This window comes from Populus trichocarpa, chromosome 1 (genome assembly GCF_000002775.5).
Source record: "Populus trichocarpa isolate Nisqually-1 chromosome 1, P.trichocarpa_v4.1, whole genome shotgun sequence".
Lineage (NCBI taxonomy): Eukaryota > Viridiplantae > Streptophyta > Magnoliopsida > Malpighiales > Salicaceae > Populus > Populus trichocarpa.
In genome coordinates, this window is record NC_037285.2 from 45,729,509 (window position 1) to 45,744,292 (window position 14,784).

The 14,784-nt window shown below is 30.1% G+C and overlaps 1 protein-coding gene across 1 annotated transcript in view; it reads right to left on the minus strand.

Moving 5' to 3' along the window:
* The window catches only part of LOC18096055 (uncharacterized), a 691,470-nt gene that overhangs the window by 535,629 nt on the left and 141,057 nt on the right, over nt 1-14,784 (minus strand). The window contains exons 7-10 of the mRNA XM_052448434.1: nt 5,826-5,925; nt 5,629-5,714; nt 3,860-3,945; nt 674-846 (exon numbers count right to left, since the gene is read on the minus strand). The gene's annotated coding sequence lies outside the window, so the exon portion shown is untranslated. The remainder of the gene's footprint in view (nt 1-673; nt 847-3,859; nt 3,946-5,628; nt 5,715-5,825; nt 5,926-14,784) is intronic.

The following is a 14,784-nucleotide window of genomic DNA, read 5'->3' on the forward strand; positions in this document are numbered from 1 at the left end:
TCACAAATTGAAGGACCAAACTGAAATTTCATGATCTTCAACCTCAAACCCAGAATTTTCACAAATCACCTATTGATATCAAGATTTCTAACTCAAATTCATCATTAAAACAAACCATAACTCAAAATCATTATTTTTACTTAAAATCTTTCAAAATCAACTATATAACTCATTATCAATAACAATCAACACATAACATTCAAATCAATTCATCAATCAAATCCAAAACACAATCTTCAAAACTCTAATATTCAACAAAATAGAAAATTAAAGCTAAGGAAAACACATTTATACACTTCGAAGCGTAAATCTTACATTTTAACTTATTTTCTCCAATTCTCTTCTCCTTTCTTTATCTTTTCCTCTTTTCCTCTTTTTCTTTTTTCACTCTCACGGTTTTCTCTCTAAGAATTGAGAGCTTTTTATTTTTTTCTATTTATATTTATCAATTCTTTGTTCAATTACTACAGTTCATTCATTTATACCTCCTTCTATGCCTCCAAGAATTTTGTAGCCTTTTTCTATTATCTTTCACTTTCAAAAGATCACAATAAAATTGTATTCTTTTTATTAAGCTGTTAATTTATGCAGCTTTAGCTCTTGTTCTCTTTTCATGTTTGGCAACTCTGATCTGATCCATTTCTTTGCATGATATATAAGAGCAGGTTCTTACCTCTTGAAGTCTGCTGGATAAACCTATCAGCAGAAGATCCTGAACCGTTCCCAAATCACAGCTTCAATCCCCACCACAACCAATCTCCTCTTTCCCGTAGTCTTTCGTCCTCAACTGGGAAATGATCCAAAATCAACAGCCGGTCCGGAGATAGTTTGTGTGAAAAGAAACGGCTGAAAGATGAAATGTGAAGGTTATGGTGAGAAATTGGATGACAAACTTACTTTGTCCTACTAATGCTTTTGCTTTCATTGTTTCAAAAAGTAAAAGAGACATAAGCATAATCATAAGAATCCTGTTTTTTCTATTTTTTTCTCCTATTTATACATCAAAAAATGGCAGTTTTTCTTTTCCTTTCTTTTTAAAATCTTATGCCTTTGGGTGAGGAAAGTAGTGGAGCATTAGACTTTTTAAAAGACAACAAAAAGAAGCAATGTCTCATCTTTTGATATGGTGGTACAAGATACACCATGGTATGGTGGTCCTGCAATATTAGTTTGTTGATGAAGATATCGAAAGATTCCAGTCTCCGTTCTAGCTAATGTTGGATGCAAGGCTGAAAGTTAAGATTATTTTAGAATATTTTTTTAATCGGTGGTTTGTGTGGAGTAATTTACGATAATTTAATCTTTAAAAAAAATTAGATTTTTAATTAATAAATTTTTAAGTAACTATAAATTTATTTAATGAGATCTTCAGTAATAATTCTAGTTGGTTAGGCAATATAAACAGTTTTCACAAAGATTCTACTACTGATGTGTCCATATTACACAGGAACAGAATGCTAGAGAATAACTTTCTTTTTACAAAAAAAAAAAAAAAGGTCGAGAATTTTCCTTAAAGCAGACACCCATGAAGAAGAGATAGTTGCCTTAGCCAAGCTTCTCACTTTACAAAATTGTATCGTAGTAGTTTGCACCCACTAGGAAGTCCAGAATAGGAAAAGAAAAACGGACGCTTAGCGGACCCACAAAAGTTTAAAACACTTGCATTTCTTTTTTATTTTCAAATTAACATGGTAAATTTTGTATGTTTAAAAATATCGTAATGAAAAACACAGCATTCGAAAAAAAACACAATTGAAATAAATCTAGATTATCCTTCTATTGTGTATCAAATTTATGATTTTTAATGGTCAGGGATTTTAAATCCAGTTTGGTGTACGACCCGATCCAATAAATTCGAGTCACGAGTTTTGATCGGGTCACCCGAGTCAACTTTTTTTTTTTATATATATAAATCAAAATAATATCGTTTTTTATTAAAAAAAATAGTCAACATGTTACAATTAGATTTTTTACCGATTCTTTCCAGGTCAACCGGATTACCAAGTCACTTGACTTTTTATTTTTTTTAAACCCGACTTGATTCCAATCCTGAATGTAAGGTCAGACCAGGTTTTAAAAATATGCTATATATGCAAATTCAGCTATCTCAATTCTCAATTTTCAATTGAAAATGCTAAAGAATTCCCCATTGGTAGCCAAAAATGAACTCATCTACCCTTGCAAGAATGAACTCAAAAGTTCAGCTAATCCACATAATTAAATAGTACTGTTACTGTAAACTACTAGGAAATTCATGGGTAGAGCCAAAAAGTTAACAATAGCATTGATTCGATCAAGTAAGGGGATCCAATGTCTCCATAGAAACTATGAAGCCCACTATTTATTAATCCATTTCTATTTACTACTTATTACTATTTAATTAATTCTATTTACTATAGTTTTGTTTGTTCAATTTAGCATACAGGTTTAACAAATATGCTTCGCACTTGCAGCTGTGGTCATTTGGTAATTGGGAGAGGCTTTAGTTTCGTACCTGTTGATCTGCTTCATATACACTTGGACCTCTTATTTTATTTTATATTGGTTGGATCCAAACTTAATCCAACACAAAATTAACATATTTATTATTTATTTAAGATAAATGATATCACTTTAACATATTAGCGTACACTTAATATGATTTAATTTAATTTAATTAATTAACATCTCACCGCAATAAATTTGACCATTTGCAACCAAAAAACAGTTGACACCTTATTAATATAATATTATATTTCGTAGAAAAATTATAGTGATTTAAAACAATTCATTACAATGTTCTAAATGTTTTTATATTTTATATTGGTTGGATCCAAACTTAATCAAGATTTTTAAAAAGTGATTAATTCTCATGAATTAAAAAATAGTAGTCTATTAAAATATTGATCAAATTCACATGAATTTAATAAATTGGTTATTAAATTCTAAAATGCATATTCATATATAATATTTTAATTTGTTTTTAAATAAAGAATATTTTTAAAAAGTGTGTGCCACAATACCAAATTATAGTATAAATTAAAAGAGAAAGGAGTTTTCTCTTCATCACTATTCACTTATATTCATTTCACTATGGAATATGGATATTAATAGTGAATTTTTTGAAAATTTCCAATTTAATACTCAATTATTTTTTTTCACAATTGAACTCTTTTAAATCCAAATTAAAGCTTAATTGCATATTTTTTCAAGGATGAGGGTTGAATTGAAAGATATAGGACTGAAGTGAAAAACTCAACTAAAATAAGTTGTGGCTTTGCAATTTGTTTGCAAAGTTCATTTTAGTCCCTATAATTTTTCATCATTGTATTTTGATACCAAACTTTGTTTTCCTTTGTTTTTAGTTTTTTTTAGGAGAGAGAGAGGATCACCATATTTTGTTTTAGAGAGAGAAAGTGGTTGTTGGGGATTTTGGCCATCAATTTTCTAGGTGATTTTGGTTAAAATGGGCTGAAAACAAGTTGTAGTTTACAACTAGGTTTTTTATCAAATTGGTCAAAGTTTTTTTTAGTTGTTTTTTTTAAAAAAAACAATTCATCAAGAGAAAAGACTTGTAAAAAAATAGAATTACTGAAAGAAACTCAACAAAGAATCAAACTCAAGTAATTAAAAATAATTTTCTATGATAACCATCTCTGTATCACACACTCAGGTAAATATGATTGACCTATAACATAAATAAAGCCCTGCAAACAATTAAATTATGCTTCAAAAGCAACAAGACCAACAAAAATAGTTTACTGACACTTGTGAGTTAAAGCAGTAATTCCCATTAAAAATGCATTTTGATGACATAATTAAGATCATATAGAGACAGTGACAAACAAATAAAAAAATAATAATGTGTAAAAGTACTCACCTAAGAAAGAAAGGTTCGGATAATCACTTAGACGTCTCCATGGATGATACCAGCTCGCTTCCAACAACAAATATAATTAACCTAAGCTGTGATTGGTCAAAGTTTTTTTTAGTTTTCTTTGTTTTTTTAAAAAGAAAAAAACAGATCAACAAAGAATCAAACTGAAGTAATTAAAAATAATAGTCTATGATGACCATCTCGGTATCACACATTCAGGTAATATGATTGACCTATAACAATATTAGAAAAAAAAGTTAATAAATGGTCGCCACGTGTTCAACTTTATCTACCCTTAGGAAAGGATAGAAAGTGGGAGAGAGAGGGGTTAAAAGGCTTTTAAAAAAAAGAAAAGGAAAGACAGAAATAAAAGAAAGGTTGAGACAAGAGAGGGACGAGGAAATAGAAGGAGAAATTTGTCAAATAATCATTTTAATTTAATATTTTAAGAGATTTCAGAATATGATTTATATTATTTTCTAACACACCTCTTCAAGTGAAAGTCCTTTGAGCTTGAAACTTGCACAGACTCACATTACCCTATGCTTAATTTTTATCAAATAAATGAAGATAGTGAGATTCAAACTCGTGACCGCTTGGTCATCAAAGCTCTGATACCATGTCAAAAAACCATCTGCACCCAATAGCTTAAACTGTTAGGTGAGATCCCAGGATATGATTTATATTATTCTCTAACAAGGTTGAGGGAGGCAGAAATAGAAGAAGACGTTGGAAGATCGGAGGAGAGTAAAGAAAACAATATGAATATGTGATGCTCGTTTATCTATTTGATTGGAATTTTTTTGTCTCTTTTATTTGGAATTCTTTGGACATTTTAATAATATAATAACAAAAAAATATTAAAATTATTTTTATTTTTTCATGCTCTTATAAGTAATGTAGAAGATGAGGACCTGAAATCACGGCAGCAAATAAGAAGAGAAATAACGTGTTTGTTTTTTTTAAAAAAGTATCTTTTAAAAAAATTAAATTTTATTTTTACTTGAAATTAATTCTTAAAAAGCTAGTTTGAAAATTAATATGAAAAAAAAAAGGATAATAGAGTAGTTGTCCAAATCAAAACACATTAACATAGGACAAAAACAGGGAGAGCGGCTATTTGTTTTTTTAACTGTATTGGTTTAATAAGGTTTATATAGTATTTTATAAATATTTTGGATAAAAATTTTAAAGGGTTCTAAATTATCTCTGTTACCTTCCCTTAATTTTCTAGACAAGCAAAAGGAGCTAAACTTATTCCCGACCAAAACGTCAAGAATTTCAGTAGAACAAAAGAAGAGATCATTACTTGACCAAAAACAACTAGTCAGCACCCAAAGAAACCGAGTGAATGAGAGAAAATTAAAGACTAATAGCTAGATAACAATCAACAGATCCAACAATTTTCTGTATGGTTTCCAAGAAAATGAAACGAAATGAGCAGCACAACCCTCTTTCTCCTCCAAGAAAAGAAAGAAAAAGAAAGGAAAGAAACAAAGAAAGTCAAACTTGGCTCCTCTTTTAGTGTTAAAAAAAAAACAAAGAAGTTCGAGGAAGTGGGCAGCCTTTTTTCTGCTGTTCATGTGGTGTTCTGCTGTTCACGCAGACTAAGAACTCCTACCATCGTAAAATCATATAATTAAAACACAACAATAAAAAAGTAATAAGCAGCTAATTATGTGCGAAAATCAGAGAAATAAGGATACAAACGTGAGAGTAAGTCATTGCAAGTAAAAGAGGCGCAGAGAGGATGGGAATAGGAATTTCTTTACCTCAACTTGAGAAAATATGTGCGAAAAGCACTGGTACTGATTGCTCAATGAAATGGAGAAGGCCTTTAGCTCTGTATGGAATCCAGCTTCAAAAGCAACAACGCAAGGGATAAGCATTTTGATGACATACTTAAGATACTATGCGTAGTAATATAGAGACAGTGACAAAGAAATAAAGAAAAATAATATGTACTCACCTAGCAAAGAAAGAAACGAATGAAAGGTTCAGGATAATCACTTGGACGCCTCCATGGATGATACCAGCTCGCTTCCAACAACAAATATAATTAACCTAAGCTATGATCGGTCAAAGTTTTTTTTAGTTTTCTTCTTTTTTAAAAAAAAAAAACAGATCATCAAGGGAAAAGACTTGCAAAGAAGTAGAATCAATGGAACGAACACAACAAAGGATCAAACTCAAGCAATTAAAAGTAATTGTCTATGAGTACCATCTGTGTCACACACTCAAGTGAGGAGAGAAAAGAAGGAGACAGAAAGGAAAGGGACAAAGAAGGAAGAAAGTAAGGTCACGTAGGGGCCAGCCTTGTAGAAAGAAGAGATTATTACGTGGCAAGTGCCGAGTGCCAAGTGACACAAACGAAGCTACCCCTTACCTACTCCTGGGAAGGAATGTCAGACATACAGCCTTTTTCAATTCATTAATGTCGTTCTCTGTTTTGTCTTCTAAAACCTACTCCCATCATATACATGTATTATTTTCTTAAAATTGCTCTATGGGATTGCAGGCCATGCTCGTTTGATTTTTTTTATAAAAAAATTATATAGGGTTTTTTTTTACCTTTTTTTTTAGTATTTTTGAAAAAAAAATAGATTTTGTTCATGTTTTAATTTTTATATTATTTTGATATATTTTTGAAAAAACAATATTTTAAAAAACAACCACTAATACATTCTTTTTAAGTTATTAAATAACCAGTCCCTATAATTTTTCAACATTGCATTTGGATACCAAACTTTATTTTTCTCTTTTTTAAGATTTTTTTTGGGTGAAGAAGAGAGAAAGGGTCGTTGAATTTTATTTTAGAGAGAGAAATTTGTTGTTAAGAAAGATTTTGACTACCAAAATCATTGATTTTTGTGTGAACTAATTCAATATAATGAAAAGAGTTAAGATTACGTTTTTTTTTTTACCTTCAAAACACCTAAAAAAAGATTTGAACTATGGAAATTTTTTTTGTTTTTAGGTTGATTTTGAGTTTTGAGGTGATTTTTTTATGTTTTTAAAGGCCATGTATTGGTTTAATAATGTTTTTAGGGTATTTCATAGGTATCTTGGGGAAAACAAAATTTCAGCTTGATTTTCTCATAAATTTGAGATCCTTCTCGGCTTGTTTTTTCCATGTTAGCAGCCTTAATTTTATTTTTTATTTTTGTTTTAGAAGAAAAAGGAATGAATTTAGGGAACAACCTAAAATGGGTTACAACAGATTAAATAATTTAGTTTTCATAAATTACAGTGTAAAGTTCATCAAGGCAGGTGTGAAAGATTTTCGTTGGATCTATTGCCATTCTGTAATAAATTTCGAAGCACAGAAGCTGGTAGCAAGTGATACCATGGTCAGCACTTGACTTCTATACATGTCCAAGAAAGAGAATGAATATGAGAAGTTTCCTTTGGTGGGGTGAAGCAAAATTTAACTCATTGCTTTAAAAATCATCCCCACTGTTTTTTATGATTTCAGTCTGAATTTCAGGGAAGGCAGGCAGTGGCCGGATTGACAGTGATTCTACCACATACTATAAATGTAATGCAGCAAAGGTTCCGGTAAGGAAAAATACCACAGCTGTTGTTTTTCTTTGGGCTCACATGCGCACACGCAGGTTAACATAAAATACTAGGAGTGATCATTTTTAGTTCGGTTCGGTTTTTATAAAAAAAAATAATTAAACTGAATCATATTCAAACCGACCAGTTTCAGTTCGGTTTTTTAGGACAAAAAGCGGCTCAAACCGGTTTGGCTCGGTTTTTTCCGGTTTTGCTCGGTTTTTTCAGTTTGGCTCGGTTTGGGTTCGGTTCGGCTCAGTTTTTTCGGTTTCAGGCTTAAAAAACAAAACCGAACTGAACCATTCAGTTTTTTCAAAAATTTAATCGGTTTCATCGGTTTTTTTTCACAGTTCGGTTTTTTCGGTTATATTTTTTTGGTTTTCTCGGTTTAATTAGTTTTTCGGTTTTTTTCCCACCCCTACAAAATACAGAAGCTTGTAAATTTGTTAACTCTTGTTTTATAAAAAAAAGTACATATAAGATTCCCAATGTAGATCGTAAGACTAATATATTTGTATTTTGTATATTTCAAAAAACAAAATTCATATATTTGCATTTTGTAAAGCTGTGAGGTCCCGTCCACATGCATGGGGAGAATCTGTTCTGCTTGCCATTTAATTTTCTCAGTAAACAATTCGGTTATCACAAGTTAAATCTCAAAACAAATAGAACACATATATGAGACCTTTTGAATCATCATGCTCAAGATGTTCTGAATATTTTTCTTGGCATTGAGAAACAGCAGATAATCTATCAGACCAGACCGCAGCTCTGATACGAGGTGGTGTTATAGAAATATGGTTATAGATATGGAAAGAATGAAATAGGTTTATGATGGTTAACGAAGAACCTAATGCCATCCATTAAAGTCTCCACGCGGCAGCGAGTATCACGAAATGAGAGGGTTCATCACATAATATTAAAGAACAAAGGGGGAATATATTTAAAGACTATGATTTTAGCCAAATAAAATAATATATATATATATATATATATATATATATATATATATATATATTTTAATGTGGTGTGATTTAATTTTTTGTGTCAATTTGAGGTTCTGTTTCTATTACATATGCCCTTCAAAAAACAGAGGCATAATGGTTTTGAAATAAGCCTAGCAATGCAGTTTGAGATCTGGAATTAGCTAGCAAAAAATGGGTCATTTAATCATCTACAATATAAATATGTAACAGTATCAAAGATTTACTCTCTGATTATAGGTTACTGGATAGGCAAGGATTATGCGCCTAAAGCTTGTATTACCTTTTTTTTAAAAAAAAAATATATATGTATGATGAAGAGAAGGAGATTGCATTTTTTTTTTTTAAAAAAAGCCACGCCATATAACAAATAAAATTAAAAGCATAACCTTTTATTATAAGCTTTAATAAATTAATGAAAACAGTCATATCTCTCAATTTTGACCTCCTTGTCACCCACCGGTAGACTGAACCGTGCTAATGTTTTGTTCAGTTGTAAAGCAAAACAGACACGTTGATCAGCGAATTAAATTATTAACAATATATTCTTATACTTTTTTAATATTTAATTTAATTTATATTCTTAATAATAATTTTAATTCGAACAACAAGACAGCAGAACACCAAATAATTTATTGATTTTACTCATAACACAACACAATTATTTCTTATTAAATACTTTGATATGGTTAATATCACAACAAAACACAAAGCAAACTCCTATCCTTAAACGTGCATTAAATTTTACTACTTAGAATTTATTAATTTGTATTATACATGTACGTCGTATATTATCTTTGAGGCTTGTATGACCTCTATATTAGATATCCCCCCACCCTTTTTTTTAATAAAAACGTTTCTTTCAATCAATTAATTAAAATAATATTTAAGTGATTTTTAATTATTTCATTGTTTTCAAGAAACATAAGCCTTTTATTATGATATTATTGATTAATTTATAAATAATTATGTATTAGCATAGTAGATAAAAAATTTAAAATGATTTGCTTATTAATATTAAAAAAGAGAGAGAACAGGAGGAAACAAAAAAAAAAAAGAAGGAAAACCGCAAGGGAGGATAAGAAAATCACCAAGTACTCCCTCAAAATTCTTCCAAGTTCGGGAGGTAAGAGTAACCCTTTACCCTTCAAACTTGTTATATGAGGTGTTAGGTTGTATGAGAAGAAAGCCCCAAATGAAGTGATTTAGGATTCTTGAATTAAATTAGGGCAAATAAAAAATCAATGCAAATACTTACTCTAGAGCATAAATAGTCTAGGAACAGAACATTTTTTAACTAGGATTGATGAAGGTGGGAGTTGTTAGGAAACCCCCACCATTTGGCCAAAAGAAAACAAATATGAGGGGAGGAGGAGTCTTCAATGGTATTATACTAATATAATGATGTTCTATGTTCAATGATAAAGATTGATGAAGTGTGCACTAAGTTAAATCATTTTAACTTCTTTCCATATCTCTTGATTTGCACTTATATGCTTTATGCTGGTGATTTAAGTTGTGTGAATCATGTTATCAAGAAAATAAAAAAAAATAAATAAAAGAAGAAGAAGAAGAAGAAGAAGAAGAAAGATTTGATGTCTTGATAAGAAATGAACTTTAATTGTTGGTTCCTAATAGAGTTTATACGCAATAGAATCCTATGATGTTAAAAAGATGCATATGAAATGTTTGATTAGTGGATCAATCCATGAATTCTAGTCTGGGCAGTTCGGTAATGGAAATCCCAACACACATTTGACTTAAAGATGATAGAAATTGTTGTAATGTTTTATATAAAAGTAGTGGAGGAATGAATTAGCTAACATTTAGCACTAGTCTTGCCTCAATTTGGAGTTATATAGAACTTTATATATGAGCAATATACCATTAAGAGATCAAACTATTCGTAACAGGATATTTTGGTTATCAAAATTAAAATCATCATTAGACATAGAAGATGATAGAAATTGTTGTAATGTTTTATATAAAAGTTGTAGAGGTAAATGAACCATGTTGCAATATTAAATATCTTGATTTATATTTGTCTCTCAATTTTTCCACTTGCGTTTTTAATTATCGATAATGACTTTGTTTTTCCATTTACTTACACAATGGTTCCTTTGTTTAATTCGATGCATGCATAAGTTTTTCGATTTACATTTAGGATTTTTTTTAATGTAAAAAAATACGTTGAGAAATTCTTATTCTTATGATTTCAGTTTGATTCTTATTCTTATGATTTCTTTTTTTTTTTTTACTTAACCCTTTTATAAAAAAAAAATTGTTCATAATTTCACCCTTCAATTCAACGTGATGGTGCGTTGTTTTTTTATTTATTTATTATTTTGGTCCTCATTGATGGCTTCTTTATATATATTCCCGTTTGCTATTATTGCCTCTCTTTTTTTTCCATATGATTCAAATAAAACCAGCTTATTTAGTTGGTTAGGACTATAACCCAAGTTATTTAATGTCCTTTAAAAAAAAAACACTTGTAATATAATGCAGACACCAATCTAGTACAAACCGAAGAGACATTTGGTTTCCCTAGAGAGAAAAAAAGATATACTCTATCTTCCCATTCCCTCTCCTTGCTGAAAAGGATGTTACACCCCCATGTTTTTTTGGTGAAGAATTGCATGACGTAGTGTCACAGTATTGTGATATTGTGTTATAAACAGAAGTTTCCTGGTTTTGGTTTGACCCACAATTAGATAAAACAAAGTATTTTTTGGGAGCTTTCTTATTGGAAGATCAATCTGCTCCACCATAACCTCGATGTCATGCACATAGAAAAAAAAACGTGTTTGAAAACATTTTTAACGGTCATGAACGTGAAGGGAAAGACAAAGAACAATATCATAGCTAGAATGGATATAATATTTTTTTGTAACCGTAAAAATATGGAGTTGGTTTTTGATGGGTCGCGGGTCACAAAGTCCAGAGCAAGCTTCGCCTTAGAGAAGAATACACAACTACTAGTCTACCTATAGCTTAAAAGTCTGTGTTTTCCCGATGGACATGCCTTGAACATATCAAGGTTGGTTAATCTGGAGAAATTCAGATTGTATGGAATGAAGAGCCATGATTGCTACGTGTTTTTGCAAACACTCATTCCATTAGCTTATCTTGATTTATTGCCAAAGGACATATGTGATACACTCATGGAGATCAGTCATTTCTTTAGAGATATATGCTCCAGCAAGTTGCAGACACATCACATTGAGAAGCTTGAAACAAATATCATTGAGATAATATGCAAACTTGAGATAATATTCCCTCTATTGTTTTTTTTTACTTGATTGAGCATCTACCAATACATTTACCGTATAAGGCAAAAGTTGGAGGCCCAATCTAATATAGATGAATGTATCCATTCGAGAGGTTAGATATTAGAGATGCAATGCAAGTATTAATGTATTTTCATTGTTTTTCTTAATTGAAAATGTTTGTTTAATTTGATGCAGGTACTTGTTCAATTTAAAAAAAAAAAAGTTAAGAACAAGGTGCATGTTGAGGCTTCGATATGTGTGGCCTATATTGTTGAGGAGATCTCAACATTTATATTATACTATTTCGAGCCTCATCCGGGAACGAAAATCAACCGCGTTCCACGGCATGATGATGGTGGTCAAGTGCCTTCAAGTTCAAACTTGTCAATATTCTCCAATCCTGGATGACCCACATCTAAAAATGTTGTATGGGGAACATATTTCTTTAAAATAGAATTCAAACAAGCACATAATTATGTGTTATTTAACTGCAATGAACTGAGACCTTTTATTTAGTTAGTATATATACTACTTAAACTTTGTTGTAAATGGACTATTTATCTATTGTAATATCACAAATTTGTACATTTTTGAAAACCTCGTAGGCAATGTTGACAATATTTACTAACTCACAACTGACGGAATCCCTTCAATTACAAGATGAACAATTTTCCAGGTGGTTCAGAACATATGTAAGTACTATGACAAACTCATCATGTATCATTGTACTTAATTTCATTACAAAATTCTCGTTTACTGTTCATTGTTGTAGTTTGTTGCTACCCAATTTTGACCCATGTTTTTGATAAATTTTAAAAAAAAACCTAAAAAAGCAAAAAAACAATGAAAACCCCAAAAAATACATTTTTGATATGTTTGCATCGTTTCTAGCATTTTCAATGTCATCTCAGAAGAATTTAAATTTTCAAAGGTATTTTGAACATGTTCAACTTTTAATGCGTTAATTTTACAATCACTGATTTTTCTTGTTGGGTCAACATTGATATTGCTTGCTTTCAAAAATACAAAAAAAAAAAATAATTTAAAATTGACAAAAAATAAAGAAGTTGAGGAACCAATGTGTTTTGGGGACCAAGCCACTTTGCCTATAAATAGAGGTCACAACACACGCAAAAAGAGGAGAAAAATTTCATAGGGGAACAATTTTAAGACAGAGAAATTTAGGGCAACAAAAAATAAACCTAAACATAAATTATTTCTCCCAAGCCAACCGACTGCCTCCCTCCCTTTGCAAAAAAGGCTGGCCGCCGCTTCCCCCAGTTTTGGTTCCCTTTGGCTCCTTCTTAAACCTTCAGCCCCTCCATCACTAGGGTCCCCATTTCCACGATCTCCACTAAGCTGGCCCCTGACCCATTTCCGGGCATTGCTAGCAGTGGCGCTGCATGGAGCAAATGCGCCGTCATTATTTTGGCAGATTCCAGAAGGCTTTCCACTGATCCTGTAGTTTCTGGGGGCTTATTTTGTAATTTTTGAATTGTATTTGATACATTTTAAATTTTTGTTATTTTGAAACATGTCAAAATGATACGTGAGTTGAGCATAATAAAAAAAAGTGATGTTAGTGTGTGTGTGTTTGTGTTTTTTTTATGTATGTTTTCTTTTAATGTTAAAATTAAAAAAAAAGGTGAAAATGTGATGTTAGTGTGTGTGTGTGTTTGTATTTTCTTTTATGTATGTTTTCTTTTAATGTTAAAATAAAAAAGACAAAAATATTAAAAAGAAGAAAAAAGAATTAAGTGTTTAATTTGTATATGGTCAAATATTTTAAGGACAAATAAAATCATGTTGTACTTCTCTTGAAAATATAAGTTATTTTGATTATTTTAAGGACAAGTATTTTTTAATTTTTTTATATGCTAGATTTGATTTTTATTATTTTGATTTTTATTTATTTTATTTAAAATAATTTATAAAATTAAATTTCTTTTTTAATTTCATTATCTTTATTTTTTATTTTTATAATAAACTTGAAGAGAAAAACTCAAATATTAATAAGTTATTTTTCAATTTATTTTTTATGACATGAACAAACATTTGAAATTATTTTTTAACATATTTTTTAATTTATTTTTCTTAACACTATTAAATATAAATAAATAACTTACTTTGTAAGAATTTATTTTCTATAAAAACTACCTTTTAAAAGAAACTACTTTAAATAAACGGGGCTCAAATCTCACTCTCATGGCTTTATTTTTCAAGTTTTAAGAGATAGATAGACCTTCATAACCGCATGTGGTTATTTATCATGATATTACCTTCTTCTGGAATTAGGACATGATGAAAATAGGCAAACAGAACCTAATAATTTAGTCATTCTCAATGTTTTGGAAGATTTTTGCGAAAGAAAAATTATTACAAATTTCCCTAGTCATGATCATATCCATGACATCTGACAAAATTATTATAAACAGAATTTTTTTTTTGCAAACATTTAGAAAAAAGAGTTTATTATTTGGCGAAAAACAACTAGTCATCACCCAAAGAAACCGAGTGAATGAGAAAAAAAGACAAATAGCTAGAAAACAATCAACAGATCCAAGAACTTTCTGTATGGTTTCCAAGAAAATAAAAAGAAACGAGCAGCACAACATGTTTTGAGTCTAGTGTATTAACCTAGAAGGATTCAAATCAATAATTTCTTCTAAATGATCAAAACATGTTGTTTTGAAAAGACCAAAAATATCAATTAGAAATCTTATCAGGTTTTGACTAGATTACAAATCAATTCATCATCAAATCAATTGGGTCAACCTATATTAATGTTGGGTTAACTTTTTTTTTATACCCAACCCGAGCAAGCTGACGGATTGTTCAAGTCAAGTTTAATAACAATGTTTTATCTATTTAACTAACCCTTTTAATCTATATATTTGCGTTGATGTATTTTTTTTCATTCCACAGTAAAAGAAAATCTCTTGATTTCTCATGAACAATCTTAAAACTGTTCTTCAAGATTCTGAAGGAAAAGACATTAAAGAAGCTTCTTATGACATGCAGTTTCAACGAAAACTCCTTCACGCTATTTTCCGAGATACTTCTACCCACTAGAAACCTGGAAAAACTTAAATAATATCAGCAAAACTATAATCAA